Genomic DNA, 11,752 nt, shown 5'->3' on the forward strand with positions numbered 1-11,752 from the left:
CTTCTTGTATATGGCTGCCACCATCAACTTAGACTTGTCAACTGACCTGAGGGACAGGGGGGAATTCACATTGGTTTGTTCTTGTGGCTGCTGCTCCATGTCCTTGGAGATGGAGGTGGAGTCTTGCTGTCAGATTTATCCCCAAGTGCTTCCTTAGGAGAGGATGGATCTGCACTGACGGGGAGACGCCTGAGTCTTCTCAACTGGCGGTGATGTTGGATGTGGAAGTGAGCCATTCTCATGACTTACCCGCCCAGCCCTTCCCCTAGATCCATGTGTCCCTGGGATCAGACTCCTCCTGGAATCTGGAGGTCACCAACCCACTAGGACCTTCCCCTTGGTTACACTCCTCCAGTTCACCAATCTCCTCCCATTCCTTGTCATCTGACTGCCCTCTCCATGATGTCTGCACAGGACTTATGACAATTTCTCATCTTCAAAATCTTGTCCTTTGATGCAGGTTCGCCTGCTTTACGGCCATTCTCCTTTGTCCCACCAATTCATCCACATAAAATCAGCTTTGCTCAACCTGGTGCCCTGCATATGTTGTTGGACTACAGCTCTCATCATCGTTGGCCATACTGGATGGGGCTCCTGTGAGCTGGAGTCCAACAACATCTGGAGGGCACCAGGTTGGGGGAGTCCTGCATAAACTCACTCTCACTCTGATGAGGAGAAGAACTATTTCCTAATGGTTTGATTCCATTTCATTTAGTAAGATGGGGGAGGGGGCAGAAGGCAGGGTTTCGAGTGCAGCATATAAAAGCTATAATGACCTTGTCAGCAACCTTCATCCCTTCCTCCTAAAACTTGTTGAGCTTGCTGAACAAATCTTGGTTTTTCACTGGGGTCAACTTCCCCTGCTCCTCAATAGGTTTTTAAATATTGCCAGTGGGACTAACCAATCTGCTTGTGTTGCCCACAAAGTGCCTCTCTTGGTCAGTCACACTTAATTCTTTAAACCATAGTTGGCAGATGCTTTACCTGAGGGAGGATTCTTGTCCCTGCCTTCAAACATAACCTTCTTTCACACCTAGCCAAGGAAGGGGCCGTTCCCAACATCTCCTTCTTGGGTATCACTGCCTCAACCTCTCAGAAGCAGTTTCATTTTTTTGTCTTCACCTCAGGAGCTTAACCTTAGGGAGTCAAAACACTTTTGTCCCATTTCCTTCAGGCTGAGTAAACTTTGCCTCCTGCTGGGCAATCCAAGTTAGGCAGAATTTCCCATCCATCGTTTCATCCTCAGACCCTATGCCACTTGGTGCCCTCCAGATATTTTGAGCTGGCTGGGGCTGATGGGAGCTGGAGTCAAAAGCAGGGCACCAGATTGACATTTATGGGGTCAGGGAGGCCCCCTTGAGGAGGTGGTATACCACAATCGCCTTCTTCAAGGCACGTGGCACACACACCCCTACAACAAGGCACTGGTGACTCCTTGGACCCACCTAGTGTCTCCCTCTCAGCTAGACTGAATAAGCCAAGAGGGGTGGACAAGTCCCTTCAAGCAGTGTGTCCACAACTTCCTGCCATTAACAACTGAAACCAGGACAGCTGGACCTGATGGTGTGCTGTACAGCTGCTCTGGACTTCCTCTAACTGTCTCGTCTAAATTTGTCTGGATGGGTGTGTTAGTCTCTTGCAGCAGAAATAGAAAATATTCTTCCGGCACCTTAAAGACTAACACATTTATTACAGCATAAGCTCTCCTAGACCACAGTCCAATGGATGTCCATCTGATGAAGTGGACATGAAAGCTTATGCCATAATAAATCTGTTGAGGCTGGATTCAACTAAGTTGCGCTAGCGGAAGCCAGTGCAAAAAGACATGCCTGTGCAATGGGGCTCCCCCCCTCTTGTCCACCTGTGTGCCCCCATGGACTCCCCACATCTGCTCATGTGGGTCAGAAGAAACCCCAGAACAGCATGCATGTCCAGAAATGCTTCTGGCATCTTTAAGGTGCCAAAGTCTCTTTGTCGTTTTCACATTTGAACTAACTAGCAGGTAGGTACAGCTGAATCTGTTAGTTTTGGTTTATCTCAATTTCTTATCCTTCCAATCTTAAATTCAGTGCTCCACATTTCCACAGCAACCTGCATTCTTTATTCTTTTTTTAAACTCTCATGAAAATTCATTAGCATTTTAGTGTGAATTTCTCCTAATAAACACATTTCTGTATGAAGTTTTGACTGACATACACATTTTTGCAAGCAATTCCCCCTTCCTGAATGTAAAGCATTTTTTCATCTTGTTTCCATGCTTTTTGTACACACTTTAATATAGTGCATTTTTGTACACATTATTTGGTTGCATTGCAAAATTCAGAGATGTACGAATTTCAAAAGATAGCTGTGTTTCAGTTCTCGTATTAGTTCGAAAAGTGTTTCTCATTAAAATGCAAACAAAATTGAATTTCTCCCCCATCCCTGCCAGCAGGCTATGTTCTAGAAACATGACTTAGCACCATCTAGTGATATCAAGTGGAATTGGCTTCTTTATCACACCGATAAAGGAGGTGCCTCTGGTCTATCACTATTTTGCTGGAGGGATTCAAGCGCATGTTGGGAATGTAGGTTTGTTCAATAAAAATGCATTAAAAGGCATTGTTGGCCTAGTGCAACAAATCCTTGATAAATAAAAAAAAGGATTTTTATGGTCAGAAAAAGGAAAGGGAAATGCACTGAAAAGTGTGGGATGGATGAGTGACTAACAGGAAGACACATAAACACTGCTAATCAGGACAAATGTTCATTGTCATATAACCACTACACAAACAAATGAGAATGAAATCCAAATAAAGACCGGATATAAGCTGACCTCTATGTAAGCTTTGGGAAGCAAATCAGGATGGATGCTCAATGATCTCCATATAGGGAAAAATTAATATGAAATAACCTTCATTTAAAGTTTTCATTTTTAAAGAGAGGAGATGGAGAGAGAATATTTCTAATCTACACAACTGGGAAAGAAGTGAATTCAAGTGTGGAAAGCTGATCTCAGAGGCATTTTGCTTTGAAGAGGACTTGTAGATAAAAACCTGGGAATTTGTAGATAAAAGATAAAAAAACTATAATGGGTATTGATGCAGTATTGAAATATGACAGGAGCTTTTTTGGTCTTCTGGTGTGAGTGCAAATAGGAATAACTGATTCTGTTTACCCATGTTCCAAGTTATATCCTGTATAAACCAAATCTAGCCCCTGGAAGTTTCCACATGTCCAGCACTGGTGGAGTGTAATGTTGTTGGTTGTGTGTGTGTGTGTGTGTGTGTGTGTGTGTGTGTGTGTGTGTGTGTGGCTTTCCTGGGCATATAACCCTGAAGCAGTTTTGGAACATTTTGATTTTTTTATTTAATATTTTTTATTAAAACAAATTTACCAAAACAATTTAACAATCAATGTAACCAATCACATCCCCCCCCGCTTTTCTTCCCTCCCACCCCTCCCTCTCCCACCCTCCATGGACTTCCCTCAGCTCCCCCCTCTGGTTTGTTTATACATATTGTTCTCTGCATGTTGTAAATTTGTACATATCACATTACCTTATCTATCATCTATTTTACTAATAAGGTTGTGGATGTTAATTCAAAATCTGCCAAGGAGTCCAAATCTTTCTAGTGTCTTTTTAGATAATTTGTAAAAAGTTCCCATTCTTCCATGAAGTCACGGTTGTCCTTCTCCCATAGTTTGTATGTTAACTTTGCCAGTTCTGCATAACTCATCAGTCTTTCTTGCCATTGTTCTTTCGTTGGGATTTCGTCAGTCTTCCATCTTTGTGCTAACAAGACTTTTGCCGCTGTTGTAGCATACATAAATAAGTTCTTTGTTTTCCTTGGCAGGTCTTGTCCTGAAAGCCCTAACAAAAATGCTTCTGGTTGTTTTGTTTTTTTACAAATGTAGTTTTAAACATTTTTTTCAATTCATTGTAGATCATCTCCCAAAACATTTTTACTTCTCTACATTCCCACCACATGTGATACAAAGTCCCTTCTTTTTCCTTGCATTTCCAACATATATTTGACCCAGTTTTGTACATTTTTGCCATTTTTACTAGTGTAATGTACTATCTACATCATTTTCATATAATTTCCTTCAAAAGGGAACAATCTGTAAATTTCAAGTCTACTTTTCACAGTTTCTCCCAGTCCTCAAATTGTATATTGTGTCCTATATAATGCGCCCATTTAACATGACTGATTTAACCTCCTCGTCTTTCGTTTACCATTGTAGCAGAATATTATATGCTTTCTTCAGTAGCTTCATGTCTTCTTCTATAACCTCCTTTTGGAATCTAGAAATTGTATAGCTAAACCCTTTTTTGTTGTCTTCCTTAAACAACCTCATTTAATTGTCTGTAATGCAACCAACTCTGAACATAGTCTTTAATTTCATCATAATCTTTTAATTTCCATATTCCTTCTTGATCTCTCAATAAGTCTCTGTATGTAGGCCCTTTCCCCTTTTTGCCAAGCAGTTTGAGCAATGAAGTTTCAATTGCTGATAGCCATCTAGGCATTTTTTGTTCTATCAAATCTTTATATCTCTCCCATACTCTCATTAATGATCTCCTATTTAAGTGGTTATAAAATCCTTTATGTACTTTCCCTATCCCATACCATAAATATGCATGCCATCCATATCTGTTATCATGGCCTTCCAAATCTAATGCTTCTTCCTTTTCCAGTTTTATCCAGTCCCTAATCCAAACCAAACATGCAGCCTCATAGTACAGTTTAAGGTCTGGGAGGACGAAGCCTCCTCTTTCTATTGTGTCTTGTGTTTAATCCTTGGCCTTTTGCCCCCCCCCCCGACAAACTTTGAAATATCCTTTTGCCATCTTTTGAGGCAATCATCCTTAACCATTACTGGGACTGTCTGAAAAAGGAAGAGCATCTTTGGCAACACATTCATTTTAATTTCAGCAATTCTTCCTAGTAGGGAAAGGTTCGTGGAATATTTTGATTTTTAAAACTATTTCTTATTTTCTGTTGTTATGTGAAATGAGGGGTGCGTGACACCATATTTCTACTGTGGGGGAGGGAGGGGGGAAATAAAGCTTTCCTTATGAATAAAATTGACTTGATAAAAAAAAGGCTTGTAAAAAAGAGAATTGTATGCATATTAATTTGTATAAGGCTGGCTAGGAGCCTGGTCTGCAACTGAAGATTAAAAGAAAACAGAATAAGCAGCATCTCCCCATCCCTTCAATGAGTCTTCTTCATCTCCATAACATTTACATGGCATTTGATCTACTAAGCTGTAGCAGTGCCAAAGTGGCAGAAAAGGGGAATTTCTCCCGTTGATTTATTGAAACTGTTGCCTGAACTCAGCCCAAGTACCACACACTTCCACATAGATTGCATGCCCAAGATCCGCCACTAGGAGGCTCCAGAGCATGGCCCATGATGGCTGTGACATTTCATTGCCACTCCTCATTGCAGCACTAGCCTTTGAAGAAGCTGGAAGTTTCTTGCACTGCTCCCTTCCTTTCGCTCCAACACCAGCACTCCACTGGGAAAGAAAGTTGTAAATTGTAATCCAGAATTATTCTGGCTCCATGTGAACTCAGACTCACACCTCAGCCTGTGCTCCTGAGGTGCCAGAGTAAAAGTACAAATACTACATTACAGCTTGCAGACTCCCAGTCCTCCTTTCCCACATGGGACATTTCTGAAGTTAGAAAGGAGGAAAGAGGGAAGCAATAGTGACTCCTCTTTGCCTTGCCTTCCCACTCTACTGAATTTTCAACTGCACAGCTTCTGAATTATCAACTAGTGGCCACCCTCTGGACTGGTTGCACATAGGAAGGCAGGTAGGGGACAATATGCTGAGAGCAGGCAAGGCTAGGTGGGGCAGTGCCCCATTTGCTCCCATGGGTCAGCCTCCATAGAATATCTTCCTATGTTCCTAATCCGGCATCTGAAAATCAGACTGCCATACATGGTATCCATAGGGGAAGTGTGCTTGGTGGATGCAGTTCCTGTGATGTGCAAATAGCATGTCAAATAACATATTGCCGTGCAAGGAAAAAGTGTGATATATACCACACACTTATTATGTTTTCTTTTCTCACTGTTTCAAAGCTTTTTGGCATAAGTGGCCTGGCTCCATACATACCAGTTTTGCCTTTATGTCCCTGAAAGACTGTTAGCATTTTGCAGGAGGGATTCAATCATATACTGGGAAATTTAGGTTTGCACAATTAAAGTGGATCAAAGCATTCTGTTGCCCTAGAACAGGGGTGGCCAACTCCCAAGAGACTGCAATCTACTCACAGAGTTAAAAACTGGCAGTGATCTACCCCCTTTTGGGGGGGGGTTCAGGTCAAAGTTGTTGAGCTTTTTTCGGAAGGAGAAAGGCCCATTTTGGGGGGGGGGTTCAGGTTGGTCAAAGTTGTTGAGTTTTTTTCAGGGTGGAGGTAAAATGTTGAGCTTTTTTTAGGGGAGCCACAGTTGTTCAACTTCTTTGGGGGGAGCCAATCATCTACCAGTGATCTACTGCAGACATCCAGTGATCTACCGGTAGATCATGATCTACCTGTTGGACATGCCTGCCCTAGAACAACAATCCACTTTTAAAAAAGAAACACACCTTTTCGTAGTTAGGAAATTGGTGGGGAAATGATTGAATTGGGGAATGAACAACTGATTAATGCAAAGCTGTATAAACATGCAGCCCAGAGGCATGCAGGATGAATACTCATTGTCTGATAATCTTCCAGCAAACAAATCAGAACAAATGTTCTGTCAAGACTGGATATAATCTAACCTCTGTATAAGCTTAGTACAAACAGATCAGGGTGAATGCTCAATAAATAGGTTCATCTGGAAGAGTCCACAACTGGGATTTAACCAATGTTTTGGAAGACTGTTTTCTACTTCAGGCTCTCCTCTTGCTCCCACTGGGTTGGTTTCCTCTTTCTACAGGACTGGACGGGGCCACGTCCCATCTGTTTTCACCTCTCCACTCCGTGGTTCTAGCATGTCTCTTTCCCCTGCCGCAGTTGTTTTGTAGCAGAAAGTGAATTCTTTAATGCTGACTAGGACATAATGTTGTCTTCCTTCCCTAGAACCGGAGATCTTTGAAACCGGAGGTCTTAGATTCAAGGGATCCCAGGGGGATCTTCTGTGCAAACATTCCATCCAGTTGTGCAAACATTCCACACAGCTGGATGAGGAGGACACGTGGGCGGTCGGAGCCTGTGTTTCCAAAGCCCTTGTTTTTCTTTTCTTAATTTTTAGGCAATCACACCATCTCTTTTTTAAAAAAAACAACACAAAAACTTCCAGCATACATGTCACATCATTTTTTCATTCCTTTGCACTTGACTTTCCTGCAAACCTCCGTTTGGAAGCAAGGCAGGAAAAAAATGCTACAAGTTCTGGGGGCCACACTCTCTCACTGGCTTCAGATCAGAAGCTGGTATTTGGCAGTATGTCTCCTGGCACAGGCAGCTGCTCTCTGTCCTGCTAGAATGAAAAGCTAGGATCTCTCAGATGATTGTCTCCTGCAGCAAGTCATAGATCTTGACTCGCCGTCTGTCCCCTCAGAGGGTGGGGTGCTGGAAACCTCACACTGTACTATGGAGGAATTAGAGTAAGCACATTTTTATAAACACGGGCTGCAGACTTTGGCTCGGGGTGTTTAAAAGAGCTGAAATATGGAAAACGAGAAGCAACAACGAAGGAGGCGCCAAGGCTCTGTTTTACATCAGCCGTTTCTCTGCCTTGCTAGGGTACGTGTGTGCCTGCACAGGCACTCAGGGTCAGAATTCCATATTATGAGGCTGGGCATAGGCTCTGTATTGGAAGGGGGGCCATAAATGGTGGGTGGGAGGGCTATTTAACCCTTTCCCTGTCTGATGATTCCCTCCTGCAAATGGCAACAGACCTTTTTGCTGCTTTTTCTCCTCCCCAAATGAAAGCAGCCTCGCATGTCCTGGCCACCAAATACCCACCATATAATATAATAATTATAATTTATTATTTATACCCTACCCATCTGGCCGGGTTCCCCCGGCCACTCTGGGCGGCTTCCAACAAAATATTAAAATACAGAAATCCATCAAACATTAAAAGCTTCCCCTAAACAGGACTGCCTTGAGATGCCTTCTAAAGGTCTGGTAATTGTTGTTCTCTTTGACCCTTGGTGGGAGAGCATTCCACAGGGTGGGTGCCACTACCGAGAAGGCCCTCAGCCTTGCATTTGTGTTGCTTCAAGTTTGGGAACACATGGCAAAGTGCAATTCTACTCTAAGATAAAGAAGAATTTACCACATGTGTGGGCTTGTGTCCAATAGCGTCTCTCAGCTTCCAACAGCAGGATGGGGGTGGGGGGACATTTTTCAGGAATTCTCCTTTCCCCTGGAGCTGCCTGCTCTCCCCCCATCAATGCTCTAAACTAGGATTCTCCAGGCCTCTAGAATAGATTTAGTGGGCATGGAGGGCTGCAAGGAGGAAGGAATGGCCAGACATTGCTTCCCTCCCCTGTTCCACTGACAATAGTCTTACCATCAACTGAAGGACACTGTTGAAGTCAACCCCTGGTGCATTCCACAGTACAAGAGGGTAGATGGCATATCTCTGATACTGCAGGTAGCACACAGCTGTTATGACTAAGAGCCATTGATAACATTATCCTCTGCAAACTGATCCGATCCCTAGGTGAACTCATCCAAGTTGGTGCCCATCGCTACATCTTGTGATCACTGCATCACTAGAGGAAGCTGTTTGGTATTAAGTCAGACCATTGGGCCATATTAGCCAGTGTATTGTCTACATTGGTTAATAGTGACTCTCCAGGGCTTTAGACAGGGGAGATGCTGGGGATTGAACCTGGGACCTCAGTTCACCCACTTTGCTTTGTTCCCCTGCTTTCCCCCAGGAAAACCCACAGTTTAGTGCTGAATCAGAACAAACAGCAACTGGGTTTTCTGTGGATTGCTGTTTGATTCCTGTTAGTGCCAAAGAGTGGGTTTTCTGGGGGTAAACAGCAGAGCGAAGGCGAAACTGCTTGGACCAATGCTTTCTAAGCATGGGACAAGCAGAAGTGTAGCCCAGCCCTCAGGCTCATTCTCTTTCACCTGCTGTTGATGACTTTTTTAATTCTAGCAGACCTTTGTTTTGTGAGGCAGTGTTTGTAGATGGTTAGTTTGGTTTTAAATTTTATGGTAGCAAATCCCATAATTTATGCACTGTGGGGAGGACTTCATTATCTCTATCCTGAATCTTCCAACATACAGTGGTACCTTGGTTTAAGAACAGCTTAGTCTAGGAAGAACTTTGATTAAGAACGCTGCAAACACAGAAGTAGGAGTTTTGGTTTGTGAACTTTGCCTTGGAAGCAGAACATGTTCCACTTCCTGTGACTTCATTTGTCAATTGAGTCTCCCGCTGCTATGGGAAACCACGCCTTCATTTAAGAACGCTTTGGTTTAAGAACGGACTTCCGGAATGGATGAAGTTCATAAACCAAGGTACCACTGCATACCACTGTACCACTCGTAAACCAAGGTACCACTATTGAATGACCCCAGGTTCTAGCATGAGGAAGGGGGGGAAAGATGTCACTGCCCACTTTCTCTACACCAGACCTAATTTGATACACTTCTGTCATGGCCCTCCTTATGCATCTTGAATGCTGATTCTCTCCCACAGATTCCCCATCAGATCTTCTGATAATTCACGTGGATGCTTTCATTTCTACACTTCCATAGTTTCCATCCTCACTGATGAATTTGTGAGACCCCAGTTGTCACCAGCATTTCTGTGAAAGCTTTCGGTTCTCCCTTTGCTAATTTTTAATTTTCTGCACTTCTGAACTTGTGGATCTTCTACTCTGATGGCTTAAGATCCGGGAGTTAATTATTACATGGACTAATAAGTTACCAGAGCGCACTCTGTGCTGATGATCCGTTTCCTTTCTTTTAGCTGGTCCTTGGAGGTAGCAAAGATTGGAGTTGTGTGTACTTCTGAGCCAGCAAGGGAGATATGTGGGGAAGCAAGGTCACACGCATGCCCCTAAATGCGAATATAAAGAAGAACTCTGTATTTTGATCTGCATCATGACGTTCCCCTAGCCCTGTTAAACCTGGAGGTTCCACCTCATTCAATGCCGCTAGCTTTGTTCTCCGCTTTCGAAACAGGGCAGTGTTCTGAGCCAGTACCAACTAGAGGCATGGTGTGTGTATGGAGACAAGGATTGAGGAAAGCAAAAGGCAGCACTCGGAGAAGGGAGGGTTGGGCAGGATTATAGCTAGCACTTTGAAGGGGGCAAAATGGTAGGAGAGGGAAATAAAGTGCTCTTCCCAAGCGTCTTTGTGTGTGAATCTTGGCAGGGGCATTGGTGGGGAGACCATGCCTTTCTTTATTCATCCGTTCAAATTTGTTTAAAATATTTATTACCTGGTCTTCATTGCAATAGTAATCCCGGAGCAGCTTGCTTAAAGAATTTAAAATACAAGCCGTACAAGAAAACATCATAAATAAATTTACCACGTCACTTTCAGCAACCAGAAGACTAAAATAAGAGGGGCAATCAGGCACAGCTGTGGTCCTGGCAGTTTGACACCCGAGGATGGTGCACTGGCACGATGCCTTTGCCAAGCTGGTTCCCATCACACATTTTGGACGATGACTTCCATCAGCCCCAGCCAAAATAGCCAAGCTGGCTGAGGCTGATGGGAGGGCACTAGCTGGGCAAAAGATAGACTAGCCTATCTCTGCATCATCAGCTCATGAAAGTCCTAGCAGTCTATCAGCTAGGGACGTTTTAAATATTTGAAGTTTTATTCTGTTTTTAATGTTCTGTTTAAAGCCGCCCAGAGTGGCTGGGGAAACCCAGCCAGATGGACGGGGTAGAAATAAATAATAATAATAATAATCTTCACACTTTACAATTTCTCGTTGCCTTACAAACCTTGACGCCGTTTAAGACATTCTCCAGGTTGTCGTGGGAGTAATCAAGTGATAAGCTTATCGTATCCTAGCTTGCCTTTCACCAGTGGCTATTGTGTTTAACAAATAGGGAGCCTTTATCTGCCATAGTTGCTATTTGACAGACAGTTTCGCATAACTAAGCCGCCAGAGATAATCTGGTTGCTGACAAGTTGTTATTGCTTCCCAGCCATTATTTTAAATATTAGCTTCAACAGTGTCTATCAATGGATGCTTACATGCAAAGGCAGTAATATCTGAAAACCACAAAACCACGGGGTGCCAAACTTACATTATGTGTAAGAAACATGGAAACTCTCCTTGTCTGTTTCCACTGGCAGATTTCTGGGCACCAAATAAGTTCCTGAATTGCTCCAAAATAATTCATGCAGATGCTAGCTTAGAATTGAGGTGATGACCGTTAGGGGTAGTCAACCAAAGACAAAGTATGCAGGATTTTTTAAAAAAACTCTGTAATAAAATAGGCGAGGATAGAGAGAATTTCAGTAGGGCAGTGATGGGATGGTGACTTTTGTGCAAAACTGTTAATTGCTTGTCAAAACACTCCAGCAGAGTTGGATAATCTGTGTCCTCCTGGCGGCTGTATCCACCCTCTGGAGGTTTTTTCTTTGTGGTTCACCAAGACCTCCTAAAATCTGTCATTTTAACTTTAAAAAAGTATTTTAGTTTAGTGGCTGGAGCAAGAGTAGAGAACAGCATACGGCTAGTGAGCTGGGTTAGACCTCCCCCCCAACACACACACACCAGGCTGCAGCGAAGACCAATATAATACAAACGTCTTTCAAGGAGCTCAGAGAGAC

This window comes from Zootoca vivipara, chromosome 1, assembly GCF_963506605.1.
Source record: "Zootoca vivipara chromosome 1, rZooViv1.1, whole genome shotgun sequence".
Classification (NCBI taxonomy): domain Eukaryota; kingdom Metazoa; phylum Chordata; class Lepidosauria; order Squamata; family Lacertidae; genus Zootoca; species Zootoca vivipara.